Source organism: Felis catus, chromosome A3 (assembly GCF_018350175.1).
Source record: "Felis catus isolate Fca126 chromosome A3, F.catus_Fca126_mat1.0, whole genome shotgun sequence".
Lineage (NCBI taxonomy): Eukaryota > Metazoa > Chordata > Mammalia > Carnivora > Felidae > Felis > Felis catus.
In genome coordinates, this window is record NC_058370.1 from 47,279,691 (window position 1) to 47,300,819 (window position 21,129).

The following is a 21,129-nucleotide window of genomic DNA, read 5'->3' on the forward strand; positions in this document are numbered from 1 at the left end:
TGTCTGGTTAATTTTTTTTCCCCAAAACAAATCAGTGTCACAGGCATGGTGGCCTCAGTGAACATTAGGTGAATTAAACTGAATATGATAACATTGGAGTTAATTTAACAGGTGGAGGACATAGAACAAGTAAATGCACAGCAGTGGGGACTCCACAGGCCCTTTAGGGAAGGTGGGCCTGCCATTTTCCTACATCCACAGACTCACCTCACCATCTTTCTGACTGTGTACTCACTGAGAGGCATATCCTGATTTCAAAATCATTACGGCAGGAAACGAACTTCTGCATTGGGTCCTGGGACTCAAAAGTCCCCTCTGATGGCAGCAATGAAGGACCCAGAGGAGATGTTCAACCAAACAGAAGGGAGGCTGGAAAAGCCAGGTCAGGACTTGGATTTCTACGGGAAGGTCATGGGGAGCTGCCTCAGGGCTTGGAGCTAAGATGCAAAGTGATTGAATCTGTGCTTTAATCACTGACCATTAGGTATATTTATGTGGAAAAATCTTCACATTTTGCAAATAAGCCAGGTATGCATTGTCTGCCTCATCGGAAATTCCACACACAGCTAGACGCGCTCACAAATTCACAATTCAGAATTAATTGGTTTTTAGGCCATGCATTTAGGTCAGATCACCCAGACACTCCATTTCATGTGGTGAAAAGAAATTAAGTCAATTTTCCCCCACCAGACCCTCAGCTCTCATCTTGCAGGCCTGGCGAGCCGTCCCTCTGCACGCACGGGAGGAGACAACCTTTAAAGGCATTCTCATTATTTCTCAGGGAGATGTCATTAAGTACTGTAAACATGTCCTGAATGAGTCCATGTCACAAAGACTGCAAAGTGTTTATAGAATAAAAACCTATAAGCACAAAAATGAGATAAAATGGGGAGGGGAGGGAGAAAGAGGGAAAGAGAGATTTTTTTTTTCTTTTTAAAAGGAAAAGGAAATGTGTTCTTGACCAACTCATTTAGCTAAAGGTGCAGACTAAGGTGTATTTGTCCTGAGGAGTTTTGACAAGAGGAAAGCAGTGGTAGAATCTACCTGGTCCAAGGGCCCACCCTTCCTGTTTCTGAGCTCCTGGCAGACATCACTAATTGAACACACCCATTTTCTCTGAACTCACACCTGGCAGACATTCCTAATCGATCACACCCACCTTGTCCTCCAAATTCACACCTGGCCTCAGAATTCTCGGCAATGGAATGATCCAATCAAGCAATCTAAGTTGAGTTTAAACTTCCTAATATGTCTGTTTGCAAGAGGTTCAGGATATCCCTATTTCAAGTCTATGATACAGCATTATAACAAAGAGAATGATTGGCCAAGAAGAGATCAGCACACCATTTTTTTGACATCCTCTTATTTGTTATTTTACTCTGTATGGTTGTTTACGATCAAGTTAAGGAGACAAGAGGCTCAAAGTCTGCATTGATTGTAATCCCCCAGAGCTGTACTGTGTGTGCATCAGGCCCCAGGATGATGTCAGGAATAGATGATAAATAGAATTAAGGAGGATTGCTGTGCTCATTTCCAAGGTGGGATGGCAGCATCCAGTTCTCTTTGGGGCTCCACCCTCAGCTACCAGAAACACTTTGCCCCCATCACGCACACAGTAGAAGTGCCTGGGAATTTACACCACCACACCTTTGCCCCAGCAGGCCAGTGGTCTTGCCTTGGGGAGGGAAAATTCTGAGACACACATTATGCACCAGATACCCCTCAGGGTTAGGCTGAAGCTACCTTCTGAACAATTTTGAGATCACACACCTGCTTGACTTTCTTGCTTTGTGCTCTACTTCTTCCACCCACTCACCATCCCTGGGAATACTTTTTAATACATTATCACTTGCATGTGAATTCCCATCATGGACACTGCAAACCTTACCTGTGTTTTGTCACTCTTAGGTAGGCCAGACCCACTCCTGGGACCCCTCTTTACCTCTTCTCCCAGGCTGTACCTGGCCAGGTCTCCATACTAGACAACAGGGCATAGCTGGAGCAGATCTGACCAGCTGTGCAAGTTTCTTTCTGTGATGAACACAGACATCACCTATCCCTCATGCCAGGAGCTATGTGGGGACTGTGTGTCAGGCAGACCTTGAAAAAAATGTCACCACACAAATGACACAAAATCACAAAAGATCACCCAAAATCTTCCCAGGAAGAAGCATGAGAAGAAACTACAGGGAAACGTCAATCTCTGGTAGGGAAGTTTGGAAAAAATTTTCAGGTATATAAAAATATTTACTGAAGGGGTGCCTGGGTGGCTCAGTCAGTCAAGTGCCCAAGTCTTGATTTCGACTCAGGTCATGATCTCATGGTTCATGGGATTGAGACTTGCATTGAGCTCTGCAGTAACAGTGTGGAGGCTGCTTGGGATTCTCTCTCCCTCTCTCTCTGTCCCTTCCCCATTTGCACTCTCTCTCTCTTTCTCTCTCCCAAAATAAATAAACTTTTAAAAAATAAAGACAAAAAAATAAAAATTAAAGTAGATTTTTTTTATAATCTACTTTTACTTAATCATAAATACGAATACAGAGTTAGCATTTGTGAGGCTATTAAGTAATTTACAATGTATTTTTACTCATTTGATTTATTGTATTTCACAGACACAGTAATTTGTACTGGTTTTAAATAAACAAGGACAACTTTTACAGTAAGATGGGTAGTAGTTTCTTTATAGCAATAATTTTGGGGAACTATTCTGTTTCAAATAGGGGCAGCATTATTCAAAACAATCTTGGGTAATAAAATTTTCCTTAGAGCCTATAATACTTCTTTAAAAACACCAAAAGGACAGGACTCTTCCTATGTTTAAATGTTTAAAATCAATCAGAGCCAACTATTTGAGAAAGAAGAGGGGAAATGTTTAAAAGCTTCTGTAGTCAAAATTAAAATGTGGCAAGAAGACAACTGGGTCAGATGCTTCGAAATTTGTGCAGGGAGGAGATTTGTGCCTCATCGAAGGACCGCACTTAGGGTAAGTGAGCATTACACACACAGAAGCACTGAAAGGATGTCACCTACTCTGAGTTATATTTATATTTTGTTGCATTTCTATTTTTATTCTATTTATTTTTTTAAGTTTATTTATTTATTTTGAGAGAGAGAGCACGCGCGTGCAGGCGCTTGCAAAGTTGGGGAGGGGCAGAGACAGAATCCCAAGCAGGCTCTTCATTGTCACCTCAGAGCTGGATGCAAGGGTTCAAACTCACCAATCGTGAGATCATGACCTGAGCCAAAATCAAGAGTCAGGCGCTTACCTGGTGTCACCCAGGTGCCCCTTGTTGCATTTTTTAAATAGCCATCTCATTATTTCCAGAATATATTCAAAGGATATTATTTCCATTTCTATTGCCTTCCTATCCTGGGCCTCTGTTCCAAACTGTGGTCTGTGCCTGGAATACCCCAGGGGATGCTGTTCAAGACTTTTCTGAACCCTCCAGTCTGAATATGCCCATCCTGAACAGAATGCTGAGCCTCTGTAGTGCTGGTCCCCATCAGAATGCCAGACCACCAGAACACCCTGCCCATTACATCTTTGTTAGCCCTGCCGGTGCCCAGTGCAGTGTTCTCAAAGCTGAAACTGGACATTTGGAACTGGAAAGACATACCCCAGTATGACATGAGAGGAACTGAAGCTGGTCCCTTTCCCTCTGCTCCCCTCTGCAGCCGAAGCCTGCACCTCAATATGTGGAGCGTGGCTTTCACTCCAGACTCTTGCTTTCCGTAACTGCGGTACCCACGCAGTAATCATATGTTCTGAGGCCAGCAGCATTTAGTCTTTCTTAGAGTTCACTGCGTGTTGTTTTCCATCTGGAATATAGCCCTTGACATCTGAACTGAAATCCTTTACCTGGAGTCCATCATCTGGAAATTCCTAAAACTGAATGCATTTTTTTTTCCTTGCAAGAAGTACCTGTCACTTTAAAAAAAAAAAAATTTAACGTTTATTTATTTTTGAGAGAGAGAGAGAGAGCAGGCGTGCACGTGCATGAGCGGGGAAGGGACAGAGAAAGAGAGAGACACAGAATCCCAGGCAGGATCCAGGGTCTGAGCTGTCAGCACAGAGCCTAATGCCGGCCTCGAACCCAGGAACCTGGAGATCATGACTTGAGCGGAAGTAGGATGCTTAACTGACTGAGCCACCCAGGCATCCCGTACATGTCACTTTCCTTAGATTCTGAAAGGGGTCTGTGTTCATTTTCTATGGCTACTGCAACCAGTGACCACACAGTGGCTTAAAACACAGATTTCTTTTCTGACATTTCTGTTAAGTTGGAGGTCCAACATTGGCCTCATGGGGCTAACATCAAGATATGGGCAGGGTTGTTGTGCCTCTGGAGGTTCTAGGGGGCCATTCATTGCCTGAGGAGAATCTGTTTCTTTGCCCATTCCAGCTTCCAGAGGCAGCCTCTTTGCCCATCTTCAAAGCCAACATGGCAGGGGTGGAGTTTTGAGTCCTTCCTCTGTGTCTGTCTTTTACAGTCACATCTTCCTCTGAACTCCCCATTTGTACCTTCCTCTTCCACTTTCAAGGACTCTTGTGATTATTTTGGGTCCCCACAAACACCTTCCTAGAGAAAACAGACCAAAAGGCATGTCAGGAAATGTCATGGGTACTCATACATCAATACTTCACTAATACCTCCTGCATCAAGTATGTATTGAGTATCAAGTCCATGCCCATGTGTGTGCTTAGATGGTAAGGCACAATTAGAAACAAAAAAATGTATAGGGTGACAACCATCTTGATTTGTGCAAGACAGAGGTTTCAGGGATGCAGGATTTTCAGTGCTAAAACTGAGACAGTCCAGGCAAACTGGGATCATGGCACACTCTAGATGCCATCTCTCCCCTGAGGAGCTGATAACCCAGAGCAGGGCATGAACAAAATGTAGTCGACCATACTTCACCAGTTGCTGTATGTGTTTTGAAGGGAAAGGGGAAGGGGTGAGTTAAAGATGAACAAAATGGTGGCATAACTTCCTCTGCGAGCATCCCTTTTGGATAACACTGATTGTACTCCAAACACCTGCCAGAGGTGCGCTAAGTGATCTTTAAACCTCACAGAAGCACCACAAAGTGAGGATAGTCATTGCCTACAGCTTTCAGAGGAAGAAACAAAGAGAAATAACTTGTCCAAACTTCAGAAAACCACTGTTTTAGGTCAGGTGCCCCAGGAGCAGATCCTGACAAAAGGAATCACAAGTAAGCAATTTATAAGGAAACACTCCCAAGAGAAAGGATAAGATTGCAAGGACAAGATTTAGGAAAATTTCCATACATTGTGTGCTCTCTCTCATGATCTGACAGGGGAACTCCAAGGTGTAAATTACCCCTCAGTTTTTCCCAACAGGAAGTGGAATCCATTCTCCCCCACCCTTAGTTGGCTGGCTAGGGACCATTCTGGGAGCATGTAAAACTACCAGGCGTTTCTGGTTCTGTCTGCCAGATGGGCAAAGTGGCTTCTGCTTAGGAACTGGACACCAAACAAGAGTCCTGTATTTGGGGCTGTTGAAAGCAGAAGACACCAAGGCTGGGAGAGAGGACATAGAAACAGAGAAGGTAGCTAAGGTGGTCTGAGTGGAGTATCAGCAGCATCCACATCTACTTCAGCTAGTAAGTGGTAAAGCAGAGTGTGAACCAACCTAGCAAGTTCCAAAGCAAGGTTACTAAGCTTCTCTTCCAATCCATCTACTTTCATATTCTTACAAATTTTCTTAAAACCTAAGATCTGTGAGGGGGGGGCTTCAGATTTTTTTCTTTTGCAGGAATACTTCTATTTGCCAGGATTGTTGCCATAAATATTAAAACTCAAAGTGTGCTGGCATTCAAAGTTGACTGTTGGTGTAACAGAGTGGCACGTACATAATTTACTACAGTTTCCTTCTGACAGTTGACTTGCTAATAACAGAACTGATTAGCATATCGTTGAACTTTCTGGATTTCAGTGATTTTTCAAATGGCTTTTAGATGTCATAACTCATGTTAGAATTTCCTAATACACACAGATTGTAGTTACGTCAGGGCCTTTGTGCAAACGGGAGTCTAGGAAGCAGTATTGTGTCTTTTCAGAATTGTTACAGGAGTGGTAAGTCCTAATTTCAAACATCAGAAGGCCTTCTTATTTACTGCAAATGTGAAGTTATAGTGTGACCTTGGTTCTTTACTATCTCAGAGAACAGATCCTTTATGGGTTCCAGATGGGAAGTGTAAAGTTAATAACCCCTCGTAGACTAACACCCATATGTTTTCCATGCACTGCAGAGATGTACTTTGTTCACAGTGTCATTTATTTAAATGAAATTAACATATAAATGATGATAGATTGTTGTTTCCGAGTTTTGTGCTAGACATAGCAAAAAAAAAAATTTAATATAGGCATTAAAAAGTCTGGCAGAAGAAATGGGTCATCCAAATGATGATTAAGGATCACCAACCTCTCTTGTAATCGTGTGCGTGTATGTGCCCTATGTATGTTTGGAACAAGACATTCTCGTGCACCAAAGTAAACAAATACAAAAATCGTGGTTCAAATCTGCCAAAGATTTATGTATTTGCATTACTTAGGACTAGGTTTGACCACAAGTAACAGAGATCCACAATGAAACAAGAAATAAATTCATTTCCCTCAGACATAAAATCTAAATCTGCTCCATAAATTCCTGACAGCTCACTAATCAGCTATCTCTAAGCTATGGCCCTGGTCTTCATGATCCAAGATGGCAAACCATATTCTGTTTTTAGGCAGGAGGCTGGATTAGTTGCCTTTGAAGGAAGGATTCACAAAGTGGCTCCACACTTCTGCTTTTATCTTATTGGCCTAGCTAGTCACATGGCCCTGCCCAGCCCCAAGGGAGACTGAGGAATGTGGTCTTCTCCATGAGTAGCCAAGGGCCCTGCTAAAAACTGGGGAAATATTACTGTGGACAAGGGGTGAAAGGATCTCAGGGAATAAAAACAGCCTCTGTCATAAGCATTCATGATAATGTCTGAAAATGTCAGTATGGCTAATTTCAATAAGGACTATCTCTTCTTTGAGTCAGAGGGAATTGCTTTTAGCCCTCAGCTTGCTTATTCCAGAGTTAGAATAAATCTGAGGTCAACTCTAATTGCCATGTTGGATGAAGTCCTTTTGGAACATGTGAAATCAATCTGTGGCAACACCAGGATCCCTTTAGCAAGACCTTGTTCTATAATGGATACTTTTATTGCTTCAAGAGCAGAAAGCTTCTTCGCCCAAAGCCATGCTTTTTCTTCCAGGAGTCCCACATGCAGTGACTTATCCATGTGGGACAAATGCCCATTGGGTAATTGTAATCTTTAAGGAGAATATACTGTATCGAAGAGAATGGGCATCTGACTACCTGAGCTCCATCTTGGCTCTGCCATATCTAGACAATGCAATGCTGACTGAGTCAATTTCTTCCTAACATCAAGATAACACCCTCTGTTTCAAGGGTTATTGAGTTAAGTAAACTAGTATAGTTAAACTGCCAGCTTTTCAACATCCTCCTGCTGACCTTATTTATGCCCCAGGCTAAGTTAGAATTTACTTGCCCAAATAAATGGGGAAGGGCATGGCTTTGGCTTTCTTATTGAACTTCGCAAAGTTCAGGGGATCCTCAAAAGGAATATTCAAAACACTACGCTGGGGCCTCTGATTTTTCTTAGGGTGGCCAATTGTTTTTTTTTTTTTTTTCCTCTAGTGAACAGCCATGCTAACTATGTTTGGTTTTTGACCTTGGATGGCTACTCCAATTGCTTCCAACTATTGGATTATTTTCCCACCTTTTCCTCAAGGCCCAGAAATTTTGCTTTGCTCAGAAAAAACGCAGGGTTTTAATGTGCTTATTCTCAGAACATTAGTCAAACTACTGATGTAAAATATGGAAAACCTAAGAATGGCAGGTTAAAGTAGTGGTTCTTAAAGTAGGGTTCATTGACCAGGAGCATCAGCATCAGCTGGAAACTTGTCAGAAATGTACATTCTTGGGCCCCTGTCCAAATGCACTGCATCACAAACTCTGAGGATTCAACAATCCATTTTAACCAGCTCTTAACTAGAGTCCTATAAAGTTGGGAGGTACCTGAGAGGTACCCAAAGAATATAGACAGGAGAGCCTTCCTTGAGAATATTGCACTAGTCTTAAATCCCCCCACCTCTTCCATATATGGTCGGGATTTGGGGGCTTACCTTAACACAAGCAGGTTTTCCAAAGTTGGTCCTGTGCCTTTGGGAAAAAAATAAAAGCAACCATACATTTGTGAAAATTTTACAGTAAATAAATACTAGACTTGGCAAATCTTTCCCAACCTGTCCTCCAGAAAAAAAGAAAAATGTTGATAAACTTTTAAGCCACATGAGCTGGAAAAGGCTCCAGCCACTGACAGTGAATCTAACCACTGTGCAGGCAATAAAGGGCTGGCTAACCTGCCTTTATTTGCTTTCTGCTCAAGATAAACATTTATCACTGGGTGTATTGATTAACACCATATCACTTCCCTACCTTACACTTTCACAAAGGGAGCAGGCTCCCCTTGGGAACTCAAACCTTTGTGGGGCTCAAGAGACCCCTTGTGTTCATTGGGCTATGAAGCACCATGGACTACTAGAAAGTGTGGGACCCTCTCTGCCAAGGAGAAGCCAGGACCATATCCCAGAGTGGGTGTGAGTATTAGTGATGCTCCTCCTGGGAGAGCCAATCAGGGAGCAAAAGAGTTGCTACAGTGTGAGATGTGGAATCCACCATACCATGGGTAAGAGCTGGAGGAAGTGGCATTTTCCAAGTGCAGAATCCCTACTGAAGATGTCTACATTATTCACGATCTGGAAAATTGGCTGCAAATAAACTTTCCATTTTTTGAAGCTTTGCTTTGTTTCTGTCTTTTGTTTTTGTTTTTCTATTTTTGCCAATGATGGAAAGGCAGGGGAAACCAACAATATTGGCTTGATGTGTCATTTACAAAAGACATATTGATGAGTAGCTATGGTGTGAGAGTGTTTTAATATTTAAGGTTGCCTCAATTTCTATCTAGAAGTTGGTGGGATATAAACATATAATTTTTTTTTTAAGAGAGAGAGAGAAGGGGAGAGCACATGAGCAGGGAAAGGGGCAAAGGGCATGACAGGCTCCATGCCCAGATTGGAGCCTAACATGGGGCTCGATCCCACAACCCTGAGATCATGACTGAGCCAAAACCAAGAGTTGGATGCTTAACCGAGTCACCTGGGCGCCCCTGGGGTATTAATTATAAATACATGGATAAATATGCATTGATTCAGCTCCAGCTCTTTCTCTGATCTTTTGTTTTTTTGTTAATATCCATTCCTGTAGTTAATAATGTGGTTATTGAGCTTATACAACTGGTAAATTAAATAATCTGTATTTTAAAATCGTGATTATGCATCCTGAGAAGGATATTTTTAGTAAATGTAGTTTAAATATAGTTTAAGGAGGTTACTTTATGATTAGTTACATACTGTGACTAACCTGACCAACTGTTTTTCAGACAAATTACTGTACCATTAAATTTAACAGTTTCTTAGTTTGCTCTTTTGGTTCGGGAGAGTACCTTGGTTATCTATTTTTTAAGGGAACTTATGTGGAAGGAAGCCTTTGAGTTTGTAACTATGAGTCCCTGGAGAACCAATGGGTGGCATTAGGATCACTGGCTACAATTGTTTTTTTCCTGCTTTTCCGCAGATGCAATCTGGCTTAAAAACTCAAAAGTCACCCTTGTTAAAACCTGGCACAGGCTTTTTTTTCAAACTTTAACTTTATAATAATTATAGATTAATATATAGTTGTAAGAATGCAACGAGATTGCATGAACTCCTTAGCCAATTGTAAAATTATTGGATAATATATCACAACTGGGATAGTGACATTGATATGGTCAATATTGAAACATTTGCATCACCACAAGTCTCCCTCATGATGTCCTTTTACAGGCAAACTGTGTCTTTCCCATCTCACCCTTTCCTTCACCCCTGGCAACCATTAATTTGTCCTCCACTTCTGAAATCTATATTTTGTCATTTCAAGAATGTTTTATAAATGGAATGACACTTTATGCTACATTTGGAGATTTAATTTTTTCCCTTCAATATAATTCTCTAGAATTCATCCAGGTTATTGTATGTGTCAGTACTTTGTTCCTTTTTTATTGCTGAGTAGTACTCCATGATATGGATGTAGCACATCCTATTTAACAATTCACTCAGTGGGGACACCTGGGTGGCTCAGTTGGTTGAGCATCTGACTCCCGATTTTGACTCAGGTCATGATCCCAGAGTCTTGGGATCGAGCCCCATGTCAGGTTTCATGCTGAACATGGAGCCTGTTTAAGATTCTCTCCCTCTGCCCCTCTCCCCTGCTCCCACTCCCCTCCTCTCTCAAAAAAAAAAAAAAAAATCACTCACTGAAGGGTATCAAAGTTATTTCACTTTCGGGCTGTTTTGAATGCAGTTTTCATAAATATTTGTGCACAGATTTTTATGTGAGCATAAGTCTTCACTGCTCTGGGGTAATGTCCAGGAGCACTACTGGGTCATATGGTAGTAGTTTCTTTTGTCTTGAAAGAAACTGGTGAACTGTTTCCCAAACTGGCTATGGCATTTTACCTTCCCACCAGAAATATAAGACTGATTCAGTTTCTTTTCATCTTAACCAGTGTTTGGTATTGGCACTATTCCTCATTGTGGTTTCAATTTTTCATTTCCCTAATGGGTAATGATTTCCCTAATCCTTAATTAATTCCCATGTTATTACTTGCAATCTGTATATCCATCAAATGTCTCTTTGTACCCAGTTTTAAATATGATTGTATAGGTCTTTGCTGTGGAGTGTTGGGAGTTTTTAACGTATTCTATATACTAGTTCTCTTTGGATAAGTGATTTGCAAGTATTTTTTCCCAGTCTGTGGCTTGTCTCATCCTCTTAACAGGGTCCTCCACAAAGCAAAATTTTTTATTTTGACAAAGCCCAATTTCTAAAAGTTTCCTTTTATGGATCATGTGTTTGCTATCAAGTCTAAAAGTCTTTACTTCATCATAAATGCCTACAATTTTGTTTTATGTTTTCTTCCAAAAATTGTATAGTTTTACATTGAAGCCCATAATTGTCTAAGGGTTAAGACTTGGTCAAGGTTCATATTTTGCCTATGGATATCCAATTACTTCAGGGCCATTTATTGAAAAGGCTATCTTTTCTCCATTGAATGACTTTTGTAATTTTGTCAAAACTCTTTGGGGCATATTTATGTAGATTTACTTCAGGCTCTGTATTCCATTGATCTATGTGTCTCTCTGCCAGTTCCACACAGTATTGATTATGGTAGTTAAAAATAATGTCTTAAAATCCAGTGCACTGATTCCTTCCACTTCTTGTTTTTCAAAATTCTTTAAGCTATTTTAGTCCCTTTGTCTTCCCATATAAATGTTAGAAGAATATTCCTTATATATGTATACAAAGTTTTGCTGGAAATTTGTTAGGAATTCCATTAAACCTGTAGGTGAATTTGGAGAGAATTGACAACTCTACCATGTTGGGCTTTCCAATCCATGAACACAGTATGTATTCTCCATTTATTTAGATCTTCATTGGTTTCTTTCAGCAGAATTATATAGCTGTAAGCATGAGTCCTGTATATGTTTTGTTAGATTTATACATAAGCAGTTTGCTTTTTTGAACAATTATAAATGGTATTGCATTTTGTTGTCCATTTGTTCATTGCTAGTACTGTATATAAAAATACAACTACTTTTTGTGTGTTTCTCTTTTTTTTTAATTTTTTCAATGTTTATTTATTTTTTGAGAGAGAGATTGACAAAGTATGAGCAGGGGAGGGGCAGTGAAAGAGAGGAAGATATAGAATCTGAAGCAGGCTCCAAGCTCTGAGCTGTCAGCACAGATCCTGATGCGGGGTTCAAACCCATGAACTGTGAGATCATGACCTGAGCCAAAGTTAGATGCTCAAGTGACTGAGCCACCCAGGTGCCCCTGTGTGTTTCTCTTGTATCCTGCAAACTTGCTAAATTCACTTATTAGTTCTAGTAGAATTTTTTTTTTGTAGATTCCTTGGGATTTTCTGCATAGATAATCATGTCATCTGCAAATAGAGATAGTTTTATTTATTTATTTCTGGTATGTATGCCTTTTATTTACTTTCCCTGCCTTATTGCATGTGCTAGAGATTCCAGCACCATGTTGAATAAGTAAAAGTGAACATCTTTGTCTTACTCCCAGTCTCAAGGGAAAGTGGTCTTTCACCATTAAGTATAATGTTAGATGTGGGTTTATGTAAATGGTCTTTGTCGTGTTGAAGAGGTACTCCTCTATTCCTATTTTTCTGAGAGTTTTTATCCTGAATGGGTGTGGAATTTTGTCAAGTGCTTTTTTCTGTGTAGATTGGTATAATCATGTGATTTTTCTCCTGTAGACTGTTAATATGGTTAGTTAGATTCACTGATTTTTAAATCTTGAACCAGCCTTGTATCTCTAGGATATATCCAATATGGTCATGGTATATAATTATTTTTACATATTACTGTATTCTATTCTAATATTTTAAGGGTGTGTGTGTGTGTGTGTGTGTGTGTGTGTGTGTATTCAGGAGGGATTTGATATGTAGTTTTCTTTTTGCAAAGTCTTTGTCTGGTTTTGGCATCAGGGTAATGCTAGCTTTATAAAATGAATTAAGAAGTGTTTCTTTTGTCTTCTGGAAGAGACTTTTTAGAATTAGTGCTAATTTTTCTTTATACATTTAGAAGCATTCTCCAGTGGAACCATCTGGGACTGAAGATTTCTTTTGGGGGTAATAATGAAATCACTAATTCAATTTCCTTCATAGTAATAGGGCTACTGAAATATCTATTTCATCTTGGGGGAATTGTGATAGTTTGTGATTTTCAATAAATTTATCCATTCATTTCAGTTCAATTGTCAAGTTAATGTGCTTTGAGTTCGGTTTCTAGTATTTCCTTACCATCATTTTGTTGTCTGCATGGTCTGCCGTGATACTGACTCTTTCATTCCTGATACTAGTAATTTCTGTCTTCTCTTTATTTTCTTTGTAATCTTGTTAAGAGGTTTATCAGTTTTATTTTCATTTCAAAGAATCCACCCTTTGTTTCATTGATTTTCTGTATTGTTTTCTGTTTTAAATTTTGTTAATTTCTTATCTTTATTAGTTTCTTTTTTTGCTGGCTTTGAACTTATTTTCTCTCCTTTCTCTAGGTTCTTGAGATGGGCACTTATTTTATTAATTTGAGACTTTAACTCTTTTATAATGTGTACATTTAATGCTATAAATTTCCCTCTTAGCACTGCTTTAGCTGTGTACACAAATGTATTGTATTTTCATTTTTATTCATTTCAGGTTTTTGTCTGTTTGAGGACTTGAGACTTCCTCTTTGACTCATACACTATTTAGGACTGTGTGTTTAGTTTCCAAACATTTAGAGATTTTCTTGTTATGTTACTTATTCCTAGTTTTACTTCACTGTGGCTCAAGAATATAGTCTGTATAATATAAATTCTTATAAAATTATGGAGATTTTTTAATGGTCCAGGATATAGTCAAAATTGGTACATGCTTCATGGGCAGTTGGAAATAATGTGTATTAATTCCACTGTTGTTGGGTAGAGTGTTCTATAAATATCAAAGAGATCCAGTTGATTGATGGTGCTGTTCAATCTTTTTTTTTTTTTCCTTCCCCCTTGGTCAGCCTAACTGAAGCCTTGTTAGTTTTGTTGGTCTTTTCATAGAACTCACTTGGGACTTTGTTTCTTTTCTCTGTTTTTTTTTTTTCTGTATTCATTATTTTATTTATCTTCACTATAATCCTAATTATTTTCTTTTTTCTGATTTCTTTAAACTTAGTTTCCTATTCTTCCAGGTTTTGATTTGATATCTTTTTTTTTTAACGTAGACAAACATTGACAGTCTTTCATTTTTGCTAAATCATTGAAAATTTGAAGGAAAAAACAAAAGGGTTTTTTTTTTGTGTGTGTGTGGATAGTTTTTAGCACATGACCTGAGATTTCATATATGACTTACAACCTGGCTTTCTCTAAATATGTAGGTCAGTAATCCATTTTCACTATTGGAGCAAGAAATAAATATTCTCTCTGCTTTTTTCTAATTAATTAAACATTTGAATATAATTAGAGTGGTAAAATGGGAAAGTCCAGCTTCTGTTACATGCTATTGAGGTCTGCCTTCTAAACATGGCCTCCTCTCAAGGATGGAATCTCTCATAAAGTCTATAGGTGAAGAGTTATCCTATTCAGTCTTGGATTTCCATTCTCTTCCACATCCCCCATGTTTCTTTTGCCCTTTTCTTCCCAGTACCTACTAGGCACCCATGGTTTATTTGTTCATTCAAATGTTCATCCATTCATAAATTCACTCACTTATTCACTGAACCAAACCTATAAAGGGCCTACTACAAGCAGGTCCTAGTATGTGAACAGGCATGAAATAACCTGAATGTTGACTTTGAGACACTCATTGTCCATGACTGTCCCATATGGCACATATCAGGAACCAATCCCTGGAGCATAGGCATCTGGCCCTTGATATGTTGTTTACTCTTCAGCCACATATTCTGTATGCTTAAAGTTGCTTGGACCACAGGGAATGAAAATAAGTCTTTGATTTTTTAAAAATCTAACCAGAACACATACATTTAAGTGAGTGCAGAATTCTTCAGAGCAATCACTTCAGAAAGATAAACTCTTCTTCTGTTGATGATCAGAGAGATTTAGAAATTTGTAGCACACCCTGTCAGTGCTCCTCCTGTATCTTGGTAGCCCACCCCAGGGGTCACATGCAAAGGATCCAGACATGCCTGGATCCAAACATGCTTCCACCCTCTCTCTGCCTGAAGGAATTCTCTAGCCACAGGAGAGTGTGGGGATGCATTTGAGGCAGGCTGGAAACTCTGAGGTGCCAACAACTAATCAAACAGGGCAGGGAATTAGGGAATCAATACCCTTGGTAGGATGATTCTGAGGCATGTCCTACAGTTTCTCAGAAACTCCCCAGTTGGTTTGAACCCTAATGCCCAGACTTTGTGTTTTAAAATAACAAATGCATATGCAATATGCATGTACATATTTTTATATGGATATATTATTAACTAGAAACATATCCTGATGAACACTTGGTAATGGAGGGGCAGAGGTGGGAAGAAGACTAACTTATCTATTTTGGGAACTAGACTGCCTGGATGTCAGTCCCAACCACTACAACTGGCTATGTGTCCCTGGGAAAGTTGCTTATCCTCTCTGCAAACTGGGGATAACAACTGCACATGCCCTACAGTTCGTTGTGAGGATCATAGGAATAAATATATGAAAAGTGCTTAGAACAATGTCTGGCACAGAGTAAGAATCATATAAAAGCTAAATGTCATCATCAACATCATCATTATTATTATTACCATGTATTTTGTTTCTTTGTGTTATTTTGTCCCCTATTTTTGTATTGAATTTTTCAAAAAATAAATAACTTGAAAACTTCTAGAGATGTGTGAAAAGACTAGTTTTCAGACTAAAACCAATCAGGAATCATTATTTAAGCCATAACTGCATATTATCAGTGAGTGCTACAGGACACTTTCTCTGTACCTGTAACTTTGAAGAATTTAAGGAATACAATGATATCTGTTTAGATTGTAAAAGAACACAAAAGGGAAGACAAATCGTTGGAGATACACCAATAGCTGATTTTTCAGTTCAGCCCCATCAGAACGTTCCTTCATGCCAGTTTCATAATTGTGTTCCTCATAATCACTTATTTCCGGTTTGGCTACTGGAGGATGCTTATTGAACTACAATTTTGTGTTCTAAGTAATTCAGGCAACAGTGACATCACCTGTCTGCAAGCTTTTGCAAGGGAAAGCCAATTATGTATGAGCTGAAAAAAAAAGTAATGATCCCTTAAAGTTGTTTGCTGACATTGGGTGCCTGTACTGACTGGTGACCAAGTCTTCATCAGAAAAAAAAAATCAAAGTTTAGGAACGAAGGGGACTATACAGAATAAACACTCCCACCACCCTGCACAATAAGCGGCACTGATAGATTACAGTAGCCTTGATTGGCGGTTGAGGGCTAGAGGCTGCTCACATTTCTTCTGGGGTCAGTGTCAGCTGGACCCCACACACCTCAGCTGTGTTTGACCTGATATTCACCAACCCTGAAATGCATTTGAGTAGAAAGACCTCGCTGGGTTGTGTTTTGTTTTGCTTCTTTAACTGGTAGTTCCGCAGAACGCTGTATTTAAATATCAAACACTGGTAATCTGTGTCAGTGGTAGTGATAGTTTGGATAAAATGTCTTTCCTGTTGTAGCTAATTGCTTGCATATCTGCAAGCTGATATACTCTTTGTAGACATTTGTGCTGTCCTCTTTTTATAATTTTATTTCATTTTCTGTTCATTTCTGGTGTTGACTCAAGGGGCCTTTATCACCTGACCCTGATAATCTGTGCTTTATGGCTGCTGGTGTGATTGGGAGCAGTTGAAGCAGCAGCGAGCAATAATGCGCACATATAAATATTTGAACAGGAAAAAGAAAGTCTGTCCGATGTAGGCCAAGGAAGAAATGCATTTAAACAAATAATGCCACTAGAGGGACCTTGACTCTCCACCAGGACTAGGCAAGGTCACTCTACCCTTGCGCTACTGTAGGTGGCCACTAGGGCCACGGCAGATTTCAAAGGGCCAGCCCATTCCATACCCCACCTTAGGGCGCCCAGCCCAGGGGGCCGCTGCGTGGGCTTATGACGTCATTGTCATGGATCACTAAAATAACTCCCTCTGAGAAGAATATATTTGCTCTGACCAGGGGTTAAAGACCAGAGAGTTTTTAATTAGTTTACCCAGGCTTTGCATTTGGTCACCAAATGTTATTGCGGGTGGGGGTAGAGGGGTGTTCAAAGCACATGACACGGTGTGTCTCCCTTTCCCATTTTCCGGGGGGGGCCTCTCCCTTTCCGCACCTCTTGTGAATAGTTGAAAATGGGCGCAAAATGACATTCGACTTAGAAAGTGAGAGCACCAGGAAGCAAAACTGGAGGCAAACAGAACAGCTAATTTGGCCAGGCATAGCTGGTGCTGTCCGCGGTTGTCCCTGACAGCGGGGCCGGCTCCGAACCACCTGTGTTTGCTCACTAGCTTTCCCCAATCTGCGAGAAAATGGCCCGGGCCGGTCACATGGCAGCCAGATAGGCCAGGCACCATGGGAATACAAAAGCCAGAGCTTTTAGCAGAGTTAATCATTAATGCGCCTTTTCTTTGTCCCATTCAGGAGTGCTGACAGGGCTTTGATAGCCGGTATTTGCCATGGGGCGGCCGCAGCCCTAGCCAGGTACTAATGAGCCCATTGGCTCCAAGCTCCCCTCCAAGTGCCCACAGAGCCGGACCTAGAACTGGAGGCTGCCCTCCGCCTGGCCCCTGGCTGCGACCCCCTCCCGGTCAGGGCTTGGTATTGAGCCTCCCCTCAGCTTCGGTCCTCTGTGTTTCTGTTCATCATCTGCCTGAGTGTCTGGGGAACCGAGGGGGTGGTGTGTGATTACTGAGGCCGGTGAGCCTCCCTTCCCCAGGTGTTATCTTTCCTCCAACCAGAAAAATGAAAAATAAAGTAAAAAACAAAAAACAACAAAAACAAAACTACACTGAATATGTTTTTTCTCTTAAATGTGTACTAAGGATGAACCATTTTGCTCTCACAGCAATGGGCTAGTCTCTTCTCAAAACTTAGAGATTTACGCACAGGATAAGTATTCTGATATTTACATCTCAGCAACTAAAATGCAGGTTTCCCTGACAGATTTTTTTTTTTTAATGGAAAAACCCACCTACCAGTCTTAACAGTAGGTAGCTCCTGAGTCAACAGAATGCATTCAGGGTAAATACAAACCAAATTAAAACCCTCTTGCTACCTGTTCTTTGACTCTGTGAAGCTGCCCCACTCCCATGCACAAAATAGCCAAACCCCTTGGATTTCTGTTTTTGCCTCTAACTTGCTGAAAATGTTTTTTCGATTGGTGCTGCCAGGGTACAGCCAGCCCTCTTGAACACACAAAGTAGCTGTCACCACATAAACTGTGAGTATCCCATTGTCCTTCAAGAGTAGTTGAAAACAAGCAAATAAAAGTACATCTTTGAAGCCTGGCTTATAAAGGACAGACCTTTTAAAATTTTGAGCCTTTAGGGGTGCCTGGGTGGCTTGGTGAGTTGAGCGTCTGACTTTGGCTCAGGTCATGATCTTGCGGTCTGTGGGTTCGAGCCCCACATTGGGCTCTGTGCTGATAGTTCAGAGCCTGGAGCCTGTTTCGGATTCTGTGGTCTCCCTCTCTCTCTGACCATCCCGCATTCATGCTCTGTCTCTTTCTCAAAAATAAATAAACGTTAAATTTTTGAGCCTTTAAAGAGCAGAGCTTTTTCTAGGCATTGAGCACATGAAAATTTTACTGATGACTGTGGCTCGTGTATGAAGACATCGCCAGTAAAGATACTACATTCAAAACACAGTTCTCCACATGTTCATATATCTCCTGTTGGCCAGAGTCAAAATACCTTTAAAGATTTTATCCAATTGTCTTTACAACAACAAGGGCATACTGGATGATGACACATTTTATTGCCTTTTTTTTTTACAGATGAGGAAGTAAAAGCTGACTGACTTGCTTCTTCATCTTGGAACCATAACAACCTACAGATGATTAGAGCCCCAGGAAAATTGGAGTGAGTGGCCCGTGTTTTAGGATCAACGTGCTGCTTATGATTGCATGCTGCATCCTATGCCTTGCAGCTTGGTTTTATTCTTAAGGAAATTGTTCATTCTCCCTCAAGTTTATTGGTCATCTACTATGTACTAGAGACCACTCAGCTCTGGAAGGAGTAAAGATGGAGACAGTATGAGTTCTAACCCCGAAAAGCAGCTCAGCAGATAACACACATACCACAAGTAAATACAGTGACCAAAGGAAATGTGTTCCATATTTAACTACCCCATGAAGAAATGTGAGAGTTTGTACATCCTCGTAGAGCTTTGCCCCAGATCTGAAAACTCTCCAGGGGGAGGAAAAGCTGATGATTTCAGAATGCCTGGATGTTAGAATGTGGAGTATCCAGTTCAAATAACGTTATCAGTTTTAACATAATGAGTATGGGCTGTGGTAAATCAGCCTCTACTTTTTAAAATGCTTTTCATACACGAAGCATGACCAAAGTCTATACTCTGCATAATCCATTTCACCCCAGGCTCATTGAGCACAGACTTGTGTAGAAAGTTAAAGTTGACTCTACTACAAAGAAAATCCATCTTTGTTTCTCTGCCCCATGCAGTTGGTCGAGAATACAAGCTTTGGTTTTGAAAGGGAGCAAAGCTGTTGACTAAGCATACATTGAGACAAATATATCTCACTGCACCCAAGGGACAGAGGAAAAACCTATTCTGTGATTTTGGGGGAAAAAATTATCTGAATTACTCCAGCAACTCAAATGACTATTTGGGGCAAATAGTGGAGGTCAAATTGATGTATTGATATTAATTGATATTGACATTCTCCTGTAATTGCTAAAGTGAGTGGATTGAATCAAGAGAGAGATACCAATCTGTGCTGTGCCTAGTCTCATTTCTTGGGGTGGAGACAGAAGTCTTAGTTTGGGATACCCCCTGCATGCAGCTCCTAAGTCAAGAATTTGAGTACAGAATGTTTATTTGGAACATGATCCCAGGAAACAGGATGAGGGAGAGAAGTGACAAAGAAGGATGAGAGCCAGCAAAGGATGTGTTATTATTTGTCAGGTTAGCAGGGTGGATGACTGGAGCCCGACCAGCAGGGCACCCAGTGAGAAACTATGCAGAACCCACTTCAGGACTGTCCCACTAGGGGAAGGAAACCTGGGCTATTTTCCCACCAATGCCTGTCCTTCTTAGATTGAGGGTTTCTTCTAGGATTGTAAACTCTGCAGCACTCTGACCACCCCACCCACCAGGGAACACATACCTCTGTTCAGAGTACACCCTCTTGCAGAAGAAGCGTTCCATATGTAGAGAAACTGTCTTCAGATGACGTCCTATGGGCCAAACGGATATGGGCAGGGCATCAACACCATCAGACACAACAGACTTCACTGAAGCAGAATGGAGGGAAGACCAAGAAGGCTAACACTCATTTACACAGTTCATAACAAGAGCCATTGTCATGGAAATCTCTAAATATAAGATAGAATATAAGAATCTCTGGTGCCTTCGATTTGCAATACAAGCATACTCTAGCCTGGAGAAACAGGCTCCACCAGAGCCAGAGACTGCAGGTGTCCATTGGGTTTATTGTAAAAGCATAAGAAAGCCATCATGAGTTCTGGGAGGTTCCACTACAAAGGCTTTGCAAATGCCCCATGTGGGCTGTGGGGTTCCTCATGGGAATTCATCTTCCCAACCATCTGGAGAGCTAGGTGGGTTGACTGTGATCATATTGAAATAAAGAACAAGGAAGTGGAATAAATGAATTTATTCATTCATGTTTCTGGCATGCTTAGGGTCCTAATGTCTCTCACATTGTAGGAAGTCATTTTATATGTTCCATTAAATGAAGCCATGTTCCTTGCTGCAACTCATGCCTTAAATCATTGATTCTCAAAGTGTGGTCCCTGGACCAGCCACATCAGTATTACCTAGGCCTCAGACCGGCTCCTTCAGAAACCAGGAGTTTCTCCAGGAATCTGTGTTTTAATAAGACCTCCAGAGATCCTAAGGCATGCTAAGGAGTAAGAACTTTCTGGTGAAAGAAGTTCTGCTCACTGCTCCTGCCCTTCTGCCTACACCCATTCTCAGTTTTATATGTATATATATTTTACCTTATTCCTCGGGTATTTTTTCCCCTTATCCTTCAGTTTTAAATGGAATTCATTTCAAGATATGCTACCAAATTAATAACGCCTTTCCAAAAGGAGGGGAGATTATCTTGATTGTATTGACACATCTCAAATGTTCACAAAACATGCAAATATGAAATGCATACACAAGAAGCTCAGAAACACAAGCATTCCGGGTGCCCCACATCTGACTGTAACAACAGCTAAGGCTTATTGAAATGGCAGT

At 40.6% G+C, this 21,129-nt stretch overlaps 1 long non-coding RNA gene across 1 annotated transcript; it reads right to left on the reverse strand.

The window, feature by feature from the left end:
• Positions 1–4,244: 4,244 nt before the first annotated feature.
• LOC109498098 lies at positions 4,245–20,206 on the reverse strand. Its single transcript, XR_002154689.2, has 3 exons — positions 20,033–20,206; positions 8,204–8,240; positions 4,245–4,580 (listed from the first exon to the last, which is right to left on the reverse strand). It is a non-coding gene; the product is annotated as an uncharacterized LOC109498098 (long non-coding RNA).
• Positions 20,207–21,129: the final 923 nt, after the last annotated feature.